The sequence below is a fragment of the Hibiscus syriacus genome, unplaced genomic scaffold, assembly GCF_006381635.1.
Source record: "Hibiscus syriacus cultivar Baekdansim isolate YM2019G1 unplaced genomic scaffold, ASM638163v2 tig00116964_pilon, whole genome shotgun sequence".
NCBI classification, from domain to species: Eukaryota; Viridiplantae; Streptophyta; class Magnoliopsida; order Malvales; family Malvaceae; genus Hibiscus; species Hibiscus syriacus.
Genome location: NW_024063489.1, coordinates 3,476,870 through 3,489,509, shown reverse-complemented (window position 1 = coordinate 3,489,509; position 12,640 = coordinate 3,476,870).

Below are 12,640 nucleotides of genomic sequence, written 5' to 3'. Positions count from 1 at the left end.
TATGGATGATGCAAATTAGATAGGAAAAGCACCTCCGGTACTTGCCAATTCCTTGGAAATATGCTAATTTCTTGGTTTTCAAAGAAACAAAATTGTGTTGCATTATCTACCACTGAAGCCGAATACATTTCAGCTGGTAGTTGCTGTGCACAAGTTTTATGGATGAAATAACAACTTTTTGATTATGGAATTGAAGTAGGTACCATTCCTATCAAGTGTGACAATACTAGTGCTATTTGTCTCACTAAAAATCCCATCCAACACTCTAGAACTAATCACATTGAAATAAGACATCACTTTATTAGAGACCATGTCACTAAGGAAGATGTAGTTCTAGAATTTGTTGATACTTTGCACCAATTAGCGGATATCTTTACAAAACCTTTAGACAAGGAACGATTTTGGACACTTAGGAGAGAATTAGGTTTGACCAATCTATCTTCACTGAGTGTTTAAAATAATTTTAGCACTTTTAATAATAAATGAAAAATGCTTATAATAGTAATTTTTTTATTGCATTCATTGCTATTAGTTAGGGGGAGTTTATGATTCGTGATGAAAAATTAATTTTATGTTCAAATATCGTTTAAAGATTAATTGAATTGTTTGAACATGATTAATTTTCAATATATGAGTTGTCAATACCACTAGAGGAAATTAATTTAGCATTTTGGGTGTTTAAAATCGGATTTTAGCATTTTGGTGCAGAGGGAATCGATCCCCCCCTGAGGGAACCGATTCCCCCTTTAAAGGGGAACCGATTCCCCCCACAGGGGAATCGATACCCCCCTGGGGTTCTGGTTTTAGCACGGGCAGGACCCAATATTTGCTGAAACCCTCTCTTATTCCTTCACGCCGTTTCTTACCTATACTCTCTCAAATCTCCATTCTTTCCTCAAATCAACATTTTTAATCGAAATTCACTTCAAATATCATCCTCTAAACCTGTTAGAATCATCAAAAACGTGCAAACTTCATCTAATCTCACTCAAATCCGAAATCCTTCAAGGTATTTTTCCAAAACTTATATTTTATCAATTTATGAACATAGAACTAGTTTTAATTAGTTCTAGATTGAATTTTTGATCGGGCATTGATTATTTAGTGATTAGAAACTAGATATTACAACTAATTTCATCAAAAACACAAGATTTTTTTCTAAATTTTCTAAATTTTTGAAATAAAAAAATTAAATTATTGTGTTTTAATTAAATTATGTTGTTATTATGAAAACTATACATATATTGTTTCTCAAAACCATATTTTTCAAAAGTTTTTCAAAAACTTTGCCCATTAGGATTGATTTAGAGAACCTTGAAATATTGAGGACTCAATTGAGTTTTGGGATTGATTGAATTGCATACATGTGTTTTCTAAATTACAGGTTATCAATTCTATTCCGATTTCCTAAACCATGTCCAATCCTAAACGTGCTAGGTCTTCATCTAGTCGTTCACACCGTCAACCAAATCCACCTCCAAATCCTCATTCTATTCCAATTTCTAATCCTAATCCCATTGATCCTAATTTGACTATCCAAAATTCGTGTTTCAATCATCCTGGTCCTAGAAATCATCGTTTTTGGTATTATCAATATTTCGACTCTTACAAAATCCGGGAAGAACGTATTCCTTCTCGTCAAGCTATGTTAGCTATCAATTTTAAATATCTTCCTCTTTTACAAGAGTGGAAATTTGATAAACTCTTTGATCTTGAACCCATCGTTTACCATCAAATTGTTCGTATTTTCTATTCTAATGCCGTTTGTGTTAAAAACCAAACTGAAACCGAAACCATAGGAATTCGTTCCTACCTCCTAGGATAATTCTTATATATTGACTCGGCTTACATAACCAATACATTCGGATTAGATAATGATGGTATTTCAAATGAAAAACAGGTTTTAGGATCTCGTTATAAAAGAAGGGATAGTGCAAGTGTCTTAGACCTTCATGAACGTTTTCTTCATCTAATAATTTCTTGGTGGTTTCGACCATCCGGAGGTCGTTATTCTACTCTTAGAGCCTTAGATCTTTGGTGGTTACATTGTTTTAAAAACAATATTAAAATTAACCTACCTCAGATTATTTTTGCTGAAATTGTTGAAACCGTAAATCTTGTTCCTAACAAGAAACTCTGTTCCTCTCTTGTTTACGGTTGCATTTTGAGTAATCTGTTTTCAAAAGCTGGGCTTAGAGTCAGTCTAGATGCCGTTTTTCCCCTTAAGAAACAAAATTAACCTACTTTCCTTAACGAGAGCGGGATGGATTAAGGATAAGGAAACCGATGAATGGGTTCGATCTTCTGCAAATACTCCGGGAGCTAGTTCTTCACAAGCTCCACCCGAAGCTGACGAAGATCTCGAGCTTGAGCAATTAATGCGAGACATCGATGAAGCTGAATATGAGCCTGAGCAGCCTGAGGAGTAGCCCGAAGAGCAAGCACAACAAACGAATCCAATGCCTCCATATTTCCAATCCTTTATGGAGACATTCGATTTTCGATACGCTACTATGGATTCGCGCTTTACTTCTATAGAGTCCCATTTATCCACAATGGGAGCTCAACAATTAGAAATTCTTCGGGAAATGCGTGCAAATAATGAAGCAACCAACGCACGTATTAATGACTTCACTAACGAAATGGCCGCTATGCGAGCTCGTTTTCGTCCTCCTGATCCGGATATGTGATTCAATGTTTTGCTTTGAACTCCAAACTTATTGTTTTAACATTTTGAATATTTTGGAATGTTTGAATTTATGGATTGATTGACTTTGAATTTGTTTGGATTTATGAATGGTTAGAAATTATCTATTTGATGTGATTAAATTTATTCATTATTGCATCATTTACTTCATGATTAGATATATGACCAATTTTTCCATTTCACATTAATTATGAATATTGATTATGAAACTAATGGCTAACGTTTCTCTTGCTTGTGATCTTAGCAGCTTATATTATATATAATCAATTGGCTAACTGATTTCAAAACCTTGTTTAAATTCTTTAAAATGTCTTTTTGATTTAACAAAAAGGGGGAGAAGTGTTAAAGTGTTTTTAAATGATAAATGGGAGAAGTGTTAAAGTAAGGGGGAGTAATTTCAAAACTTGATTTCAAAATCTTAAAATTACTAAAATGTTTTTGTTATATCAAAAAGGGGGGAGATTGTTGAAAACATTTTGATATTTCGATATAACAAATTAAGTTAAATGAATTTTAAGATTTTCCAAATGATTTTCTAAGTATATTCGATAGAATTATTTGAATATCAAAACATTACTCCAAATCTTTCAAAGATCATTTTTAATCCTTACTCAAAGTGTAAAATAAAGTTTTAATCTTAAAACAATTTCAAAATAATTTTACAAAGTATTTCGAACCATTTCAAAGCAAAAAATTCCAGATTGCTCAGAGGGAACCGATTCCCCCCTAAGGGGGTACCGATTCCCTCATGAATGGTTTGGCTCCGAGAATTCCAGTATGCTCGGAGGGAACCGATTCCCCCCCAGGAGGTACCGATATCCGCCTTGTATAACGGTCGAAATATTTGAATTTTACACTTAGGGAATCGATTCCCCATAGGGGGTATCGATTCCCCCCACGCTCCAAGCCGTTTTATTAATTGTTTTCACACTAAAACGGCTATATGATCTTCACTAATCATCCCCAACGTTCAAAAGTGATTCAAGGTGTATTTAAACAAGTTCTGAAGCCCTTGATCAACAAGAAATTATAGAGAAACAAGAGAGAAAGCATCAAACACCAAGTTTGTGCAAATCAAGCCAATTTTCCTTTCAATATTCATTTTGCTTTCAAAAAACACCATTTGTGCTCATTTATAATTATTTGTGAGTGTTCTTTTCTTGTTCTAGAATTGTGAAAACATCTTACCTTGAGAGGTTTTCCTTGTAAGTTTGCAAATTTGTAATCTTCTCTTTGGGAAAGAGTGTTCTCAAGAATTGGGGTATATTCTTGAGGGTGTTGTAAGGTTATCTCTTTGGCCTCAAAAGAAAGAACAAATTAGTGAATTTGTTGGAAAATCCTTAGTGTGGATAGCTAAGGTAGTGGACGTAGACTTTGATTGAGAAAGTCGAACCACTCTAAATCGCTGTGCAATTACTTTCAATTTTCTGCAAAAGCTTCCACCAAATTTTTAATTGCCAATTCACCCCTCTTGGCCAATTCCGTAAATCGATTAACTCAACAGAAAGGAGGCATCTAGACCTACTCTAAACCCGGCTTTAGTAAAAATATTACTCAAAATGCAACCGTAAACTAGTTATGAACAGAGTTTCTTGTTAGGAACAAGATTTACGGTTTCAACAATTTCAACAAAATGATATGAGGTAGGTTTATTTTAATACTATTTTCAAAACAATGTAACCACCAAAGATCCAAGGCTCTAAGAGTAGAATAACGACCTCCGGATGGTCGAAACCACCAAGAAATCATTAGATGAAGAAAACGTTCATGAAGGTCTAAGACACTCGCACTATCCCTTCTTTTATAACGAGAACCTAAAATTTGTTTTTCATTTGAAATACCATCGTTATCTAATCCTAATGCCTTGGCTATGTAAGCCGAGTTAATATGTAAGAATTGTCCTAGGAGGTAGGAACGAACTTCTATGGTCTCAGTTTGAGCTCGGTTTTTTGACACAAACAGCATTAGAATAAAAGATTCGAACAAGTTGATGGTAAACAATAGGTTCAAGGTCACAAAGTTTATCGAATTTCCACTCTTGTAAAAGAGGAAGATATTTAAAATTAATATCTAACATAGCTTGACGAGAAGGGATACGTTCTTCTCTAATTTTGTAAGAGTCGAAATATTGATAATACCAAAAACGATGATTTCTGGGACCAGGATGATTGAAGCATGAATTTTGGATAGTTAAATTAGGATCAACTGGATTAGGATTAGGAATTGGAATTTCATGAATAGGAGGAGGATTTGGAGGTGGATTTGGTTGACGATGTGAACGACTAGATGATGACCTAGCACGTTTAGGATTGGACATGATTTAGGAAATCGAAATTGAATGGATAACATGCAATTTAGAAAACACATGTATGCAATTCAATCAATCCCAAAACTCAATTGTGTCCTCAATATTTCAAGGTTCACTAAATTAATCCTAATGGGCAAAGTTTTTGAAAACTATTTAAAAATAAGATTTTGAAAACAATATATGTATAGTTTTCATAATAACAACATAATTCAATTAAAACACAATAATTTGAAAAACATTTTTTTTATTTCGAAAATTTCTAAATTTTTGGAAAATTCTTGTGTTTTTGATGAAATTAGTTGTAATATCTAGTTTTTAATCACTAAACAATCAATGCCCAATCACTATTTCTATCTAGAACTAATTAAAACTATTTCTATGTTCAAAATCAATGAAATAGAGAGTTTAGAAAAATTTACCTTGAAAGATGAGATTGAGTGGATTTTGATGTTGTTTGCACAATTTTAATGATGCTAGCAGGTTAAGAAGATGATATTTGAAGTGAATTTCGATTAAAAACGTTGATTTGAGGCAAAATGGAGATTTGGGAGAGTAGAGGGGAATAACAGCGGAAGAGAAGAGAGGTTTTGAGACAAAACCAAGGGTTCTGCCCGATAAAACCAGAACCCCAGGGGGGTATCGATTCCACTGTGGGGGGAATCGGTTCCCCTTCAAAGGGGGCATCGGTTCCCTCATGGGGGTATCGATTCCCTCTGCACCAAAATGCTAAAATCCAATTTTAAACATACAAAATGCTAAATTAATTTTCTCTAGTGGTATTGGCAACTCATATATTGAAAATTAATCACGTTCAAACAATCAAATTAATCTTTAAACTATATTTGAACATAAAATTAATTTTCATTTAGTTCTAAAGTGCTAAAATTATTTTAAACACTAAGTGAAGATAGGTTGGTCAAACCTAATTCTCTCCTAAGTGTCTAAAATCTTTCCTTGTCTAAAGGTTTTGTAAAGATATCTGCTAATTGGTGCATAGTATCAACAAATTCTAGAACTACATCTTCCTTAGTGACATGGTCTCTAATGAAGTGATGTCTTATTTCAATGTGCTTAGTTCTAGAGTGTTGGATGAGATTTTTAGTGAGACAAATAGCACTAGTATTGTCACACTTGATAGGAATGGTACATACTTCAATTCCATAATCAAAAAGTTGTTGTTTCATCCATAAAACTTGTGCACAACAACTACCAGCTGAAATGTATTCGACTTCAGTGGTAGATAATGCAACACAATTTTGTTTCTTTGAAAACAAAGAAATCAGCATATTTCCAAGGAATTGGCAAGTACCAGAAGTGCTTTTCCTATCTAATTTGCATCCTCTATAATTCGCATCAGAAAAGGCATGCAAGCTAAAGCTAGAGTCTCTAGGATACCAAAGTCCTAAACTAGGGGTGTCCTTAAGGTATCTAAAGATTCTCTTAACAGCTAGTAAATGTGATTCCTTAGGACATGATTGAAATCTAGCACGAGGTTTGCCATTTTCCGGTCTACTTGCAGTTAGATAAAGAAAAGAACCAATCATTGACCTATATAATTTAACATCTACACATTTACCTCCTTCATCTAAGTCAAGCTTTGTTGAAGAGCTCATTGGAGTGTCACGAGGTTTGCCATTTTCCAGACCAAACTTCTTGAGCATATCTTTGACGTACTTAGCTTGATTGATGAAGATGCCATCTTTTCTTTGCTTGATTTAGAGTCCCAAGAAAAATGAGAGCTCCCCCATCATGATCATCTTAAACTCACTTTGCATTAGCTTAGAAAATTCTTGGCAAAGAACATCATTAGTAGAAGCAAATATTATATCATCAACATAAATTTGAACTACTAATAAATCTTTACCTTTATTCTTTAAAAACAATGTAGTGTCGACCTTCCCTTTTGAAAAACCTTTTTCAATTAAAAAGTTTGACAATATTTCATACCAAGCTCTAGGAGCTTGTTTTAAACCATAAAGCGCTTTTGTCAATCTAAGAACATGATCCAGAAATTTTGAATCTTCAAAACCTGGAGGTTGTTTCACATACACTTCTTCCTTTATAAAACCATTTAAAAATGCACTTTTAATATCCATTTGATATAATTTAAATTCATGAAAACATGCAAATGCTAATAACATTCTAATTGGTTCCATCCTAGCTACGGGAGCGTATGTTTCATCATAGTCTATGCTCTCTTTTTGAGTATACCCTTGAGCAACAAGTCTAGCCTTGTTTCTCACTATATTACCACTCTCATCAAGCTTATTCCTAAACACTCATCTAGTACCTACAGTAGATTTATTACTAGGCTTTTCAACTAATGTCCATACTTTACTTCTCTCAAATTGATTTAATTCTTCTTGCATAGCCATAATCCAATGTTCATCATTTAATGTTTCTTTAATATTCTTAGGCTCTATGCATGAAATAAATGCAACATAATTACAAATATTTTTAAGAGAAGATCGAGTTGTTACCCCTTTGGATGGATCACCTATAATCTCACCATCCTTGACATAGTTGTACTCTCTTGGATAAGATACTTCCCTTTATTCAATGGTTGGATTCTTGAGGGGATCATGAGTTTCCTCATCTTTCGTTTCTTCCTTTGATGATGATTCTCCAACGTCATGTCTAATGTCATTTATATTTATAATCCCTACATTATCGTTAACACAAGAATCCTTCCTCGGAAGGGGATTATCATCGAAAACAACATGTATAGACTCTTCTACAACTATAGTTCTTTTATTAAATACTCGATAAGCTTTAGAATTTAAGGAATAACCCAGAAAAATTTCTTCATCACTTTTAGCATCAAATTTGCCAAGGTTTTCTTTACCGTTGTTCAAAACAAAACATTTACATCCAAAAGGATGAAAATAGCTAATGTTAGGCTTTTTATTTTTGAAAATTTCATATGGAGTTTTCTTTAAAATTGACATAATCATTACTCGATTTACAATATAACAAGCAGTATTTGTGGCTTCCGCCCAAAAATATTTTAGCAAATTATTTTCACAAAGCATGGTTCTAGCCATTTCTTCTAAAGTTCGATTTTTCCTCTCAACAACTCCATTTTGTTGAGGGGTTCTAGGTGCTGAAAAATTGTGACTAATACCATTAGAATTACAAAACTCAGTAAATCCAAGATTTTCAAATTCAGTGCCATGATCACTCCTAACACTAGTTATAGAGTAACCTTTATCGTTTTGGATTACTTTTGAAAATGTGATGAATTTTTCTAATGCTTCATCTTTAGTACTTAAGAATAGAACCCAAGTATATCTAGAATAGTCATCTACCAAGTCAAATGCATATTGTTTTCCACCCAAGCTAGTAGTCCTAGTTGGCCCAAAAAGATCTATATGGATCAATTGTAATACTCTACTAGTTGATACATCATTAATGGATTTAAAAGAAACTCGCTTTTGTTTTCCTTTAGCACAAGCATCACAGATTTTATCATTATCAAATTTAAGCTTAGGCAACCCTCGAACTAAATCACCTGGAATTAGTCGTTGCAAAACACTCATACTAGCATGTCTTAGTCTCCTATGCCATAACCAGCTATCATGTTCATCCTTAGCAACTAGGCATAAATTAGTCATATCAATAGAATCTAAATGCACCATGTATATGTTTCCTATTCTATGACCAACAAGCATAATCCGATTAGATGCAATGTCAATGACTTTACAACCATTAATATCAAACATGACATTGAATCCCTTATCACAAAATTGACTAATACTCAATAGAATATGCTTTAATCCATTCACATATAAAACATTCTTAATTTGTATAGAAGAGGTATTACCAATAGTACCAATACCTTCAATGTGACATTTTGAATCATCACCAAAAGTCACTTCTCCTCTATTTTTGGCGTTAAGCTCAATGAACCGGTTTTTATCTCCGGTCATGTGTCTTGAGCATCCACTATCAAGGTACCATGAATTTGGATTTGTTTCTCGTGCCTTGTAGCAATGCTCCTTTTCCTACAAACATAGATTAATTTCTAAGTTTTGGTACCCAAATTCTTTTGGGTCCATATTCATTAGTTTCCAAAATCCTAGTCCCTTTATGTATCCATTTGTGTAGGATATCCTTATCTTTAGTAGTAATGAGCTCTTTAGGAACCCATATACTTCTAATGATTTTTCCATTAGAGGTTCTTTGGGGACCTCTATGATTGTAGTTTTTAAAACTTTTTCTAACAAAGTTGGATTTTGAATTTTCTCCACTTTCAAAACGTTTTGTTCCAACTTTATCAAAAGATGTTTTAAGATCATCAATTTTCTTTTGATGATCATCATTGATCTTTGAAAGTAAATTCTGCAAATCCAAATTTTTCTTTTCAAACTCTTCTAGTTTGATTTGCAAAACTTTGATTTTACTTTCAAGATCGTTGTTGGTTTTGGATATGAGTTTATTTTCATTTTTCAATTTTGAAACATCATTTTTATATTTTAAAAATAATTTCTCATAATCCGAAGCCAACCCATTATATTCCTCTAATAACTCATCATAGGATAAATCATCAAAATCATATGAGTTAGAGGTTACCTTAGAATCTTCCCCGAATGTCATCAAGGACAAGTTTGCTACTTCTTGTTCCTCTTCATCGGAACTTTCTTTATCGCTCCATGTAGCCACATGAGCCTTGTGCTTATTCTTTGATTGAATTTTTTTCTTCAGTCGTGGGCAATCATATTTGACAATGCCTCGACTTTTTGCATTCATAGCAAATGATCGGGTCCTTCTCTTTTGGTTCATTTTTGAAGCCTTCATTTCGTTTGAATTTTCATCCTCGGTAAGGTCTCATCATTTTTCTGAACCATTTGGGAAACAATGCCATTTCCTCATCATCGTCATCTTCATCCGAATCACTCTCATCTTTTGTGGATTTGAGAGCAACTCTAATGTTTTTCTTCTTCTCCTTCTCCTTCTCCTTTGGTGTCTCTTTAATCTTATCAAGGTCCACCTCATCTTCAAGCATCATTTCATGAGTGAGGAGTGAATCGATTAGCTCTTCAAGAGTTAGGGACGTTAGATCCTTAGACTCAATGATTGCCGTCTTCTTTGATTGCCACAATTTTAGGAGGGAGTAGACTAACTTCCTCACAAGCTTTTCATTTGAAATGATCTCTCCATATGATTTGAGACCATTGACAATCGTTGAGAATCTATCCGTCATAGATTTGATATCTTTATTTGGTTTCATCCTGAAATTTTCATAGCTATGTGTTAGAATGCTAATTTTAGATTTCTTTACCTCATCGGTACCTTCATGAGTGACTTGAAGTTTGTCCCATATTTCTTTGGCGGTTGTACAAGATGAAACTCTTATGTATTCATCTGGTCCAAGAGCACAAAATATGATATGGATGGCTTTGGAGTTGAGCTGGAACATTTTTGTCTCTCCTTCACTCCATAATCTTGGATGAGTGAGAGGCTTGAAGTATCCTTCTTCTAAGACATTCCATGCTCCCATGTCACTTGCTTGAATGAAGTACATCATCATATTTTTCCAATAGGCATAATTAGCCCCATTGAAGAAAGGAGGCTTGTTGACGGGCATTGAATCGAGGCCGGAGTCAAAGTTTGAAGTAGAGGCCATTGATGACTTTGATTATCGATGTAACTCTTCCCGAATCGACTCAAGAGGTGATTAAACCTTCAAATGAGTTAGGCTCTGATGCCAATTGTTGAGTTAATTGATTGACGAAATCGGGCAAGAGGGGGTGAATTGGCAATAAAATTTTGGTGGAAGCTTTTGCAGAAAATTGAAAGTAATTGCACAACGATTTAGAGTGGTTCGACTTTCTCAACCAAAGTCTACGTCCACTACCTTAGCTATCCACACTAAGGATTTTCCACAAATTCACTCATTTGTCTTTCTTTTGAGGACAAAGAGTAACCTTATAAACCCTCAAGAATTATACCCCAAATTCTTGAGAACACTCTCTCCCAAAGAGAACAATACAAATTTGCAAACTTACAAGGAAATCCTCACAAGGTAGATTGTTTGCACAATTCTAGAATAAAGAAAAGAATACTCAAGAATGAATACAATTGAGAACAATAAGTGTTCTTGAAATCAAAATGAATATTGAATGAAAAATAGGCTTGAAATGATCAACTTGAGGTTTGCTTTCTCTTTGATTCTCTCTTGATTCTAGTTGCTTGATGTTTCTTGTTATTGATCAATGGCTTCTAAGCTTGCTTAAATACACATTGAATCACTTCTGAACGTTGGGGATCATTAATGAAGATAATATAGTCATTTTAGTGTGAAATTAATTAATAAAACAGCTTGGAGCGTGGGAGGAATCGGTACCCCATAGAGGGAATTGGTTCCCTAAGTGTAAAATTTAAATATTTCGACCGTTGAACAGTGGGAGGAATCGGTACCCCCTGGGGGGGAATGGGTTCCCTCTGAGCATACTGGAATTCTCGGAGCCAAACCGTTCAGGGGGGAATCAGTTCCCTCTGAGCAATCTGGAATTTTTGGCTTTGAGATGGTTCGAAATATTTTGTAAAATCGTTTTGAAATTATTTTAAGATTAAAACTTAATTTTACAGTTGTGTAAGGATTAAAAATGACATTTGAAAGATTTGGAGTAATATTTTGATATTCGAATAATTATATCGAATATACTTGGAAAATCTTTTTGGAAAATCTTAAAATTCATTTAACTTAATTTGTTATATCGAAATATCAAAATGTTTTCAACAAAAAATTCGATTCATGTCAGCCTATGAATTAACTGAATTTAGAGTTAAATAAAATAATCAATCTTTAGCCAAATTGGCTAAAGAGAAAGGGAAAGCTCTCAATTTAATTTGATCATCGGTAACTCCATGTGGTTTCATGCTAGTACAAACCATGTGGAATTCCAAAAAGTGTTTGTACGGATCTTCAGTAGGAAAGCTATGGAAAATGGGAAGAAGATGAATAAGTCCCGTCCTTAATTGAAACGGAGTCCCGCCATTAGGAAAATTGCTGCATAATGGCATCTGAGTGAAAGGAGATGTGGCTAGTTATCAGATCGTTTGTTCTTCTCCTGACATCAGAATGTTGTATGCGTTTGCTTCAGAGTCTGGATTTGATTCTGTTTCTGATCTCTGCTCTTGTTTTTCTTGTCTTTTTCTCTTTTCTCGAAGCGTTTGGGCGTGGATTCTTCGAGCTCGTGCTTCGATCTCCGGATCTAGATATACTAATTCACCTGGGTTTATTCTGGTCATAAATTAAAAACTAGAAAAATAAATCAGTACTTGCCATTAGTCCCCGACAACGACGCCAATTTGATAATCGTCATTTTGCTATCAAAATAATTTCTGGCTTCTTTAATAAATAGAAAGGAAAAGGTAGTATAGAGAAGCATGGTCGATCCCCAGGGACTTTGGTGTTTCTGATTTAGTAAAATTGTTTCTTTGATTTTAGGAGGAGATAGAATTCCAGGTAAAATTGAAATGATTTAAAAATAAATAATAATATAATAATAAATAATAGTAGTAAAATAAAAAAAAAGGTTTTTAAAAGTTGTTTTTAAAATAAAAGATAAGAATTAAATAAAAGAAATAATTAAATAAATAATTTAGAGAGATTGAGATAA